At 32.3% G+C, this 1,415-nt stretch overlaps 1 protein-coding gene across 1 annotated transcript in view; it reads left to right on the forward strand.

Annotated features, from left to right (window-relative positions):
• The window catches only part of LOC107097619 (protocadherin gamma-A10-like), a 19,105-nt gene that overhangs the window by 8,996 nt on the left and 8,694 nt on the right, over window positions 1-1,415 (forward strand). The gene's annotated exons all lie outside the window — the stretch shown is intronic.

The following is a 1,415-nucleotide window of genomic DNA, read 5'->3' on the forward strand; positions in this document are numbered from 1 at the left end:
TCATCTTACAATGACAACACGCTTCCTGCTGACCAGACTCTGAGGAAAAGCTTAAGTGATTTTGTTGAGGCCTTTGGAGAACAGGATGCATGCTCAGAGGTATGAAGACATTCCTAAACATTTTAATGCAGCTATCCCGAGTCACCAAATCTGTTCTGTGTTCTTATTGTGCTGTCCTTTCAATTGGTACTCCATCATCTTTCAGTTTCAAACGTTCATTTGAAAGTTATTCTTCATAATAAAATGCATTTATAGCTATAAATGTTTATAAAGTTATTTTCCCGTTTGTCTCTTTTATAGCAATATGCTGGTAAATTGTCCAGTGTGTACTCTAACTCAATTACTGTTGTTGTTGGTCAGCAGCTCCTTCTGATCCTGCAAAGATGAATTCGTTTAAATTGATTTTTATTTATTTATTCTATTTTAGTTTGATTATTGATTCATAATTTGTATTTGACTTTTAAAGATATTTTGGAGTGGATTTTGCCATTTTGAGGTTGCTTTTATGTATGATATTTTATTCTTCTTATTGGTCTTACATCTTCGTTGTATACACATTTTATTAATTTACTATATTTCTTTTATTGCTTCAGTCAATATCCTGATAAACCATTCTTCATTAATAAGTTGGAAATCCGAACATCATCTGTATCTTGTGTTTTTTAAGATTTGTTTCCCAGCTTATCTTCAACCTCATAACCTTTTAGTCTGTTTGTTGAAATATTTTTTCTTCAGGCACTCATTTTCATGTTAGTTTAAAAATCCACATGTGCTGAATAGCTCTAAATAATTTTAAATTAAAACAAAATAAAATGTAGAACATTTAGTTTTTTGGCCTTATTATAAAATGACTTAAACTTTGTTGTTTCACTTGTGCCAGATATTATTTCAAGCTTTGATTTGTGGCTCTTTTTATTCTCTCTTAGTCTGATCTGGGGAGTATATATGTAAGTTACAGTTTGAAATGAGGCTGTTATTATAGAAGGATATATTTTGTGATGGTCATCACTGAATATTGCCAATCTGGATACTTTGAACAGGTTATTTCTTCTAATACAGAACAATGTGTTGCAATGTAAAAATACTTGGTATAGAAGTCATAGCTAGTACAAAAATACTTTTAAGAAAGCAGGTTATTGTAGAGACATGGCACAGAATAACAGCCCTCTCAGCAGTATTAAATGTTATATGATGGTAATATTCTGGATGAAAGACACATGAACTGATTGGCTATAATTCTACTGTTTATTATGCAAGCAAATCCCCACTGTTAATTGATAATCATTCAGGAGGAGCAAATCTTATAAGTCACTGACTGGATGCAATCAGATGAGTTTTGTTAGAACCCTTTTAATTACACTCACCGGCCACTTTATTAGGTACCCCATGCTAGTAACGGGTTGGACCCCCTTTTG

Source organism: Cyprinodon variegatus, unplaced genomic scaffold, assembly GCF_000732505.1.
Source record: "Cyprinodon variegatus isolate N-32 unplaced genomic scaffold, C_variegatus-1.0 Scaffold711, whole genome shotgun sequence".
Lineage (NCBI taxonomy): Eukaryota > Metazoa > Chordata > Actinopteri > Cyprinodontiformes > Cyprinodontidae > Cyprinodon > Cyprinodon variegatus.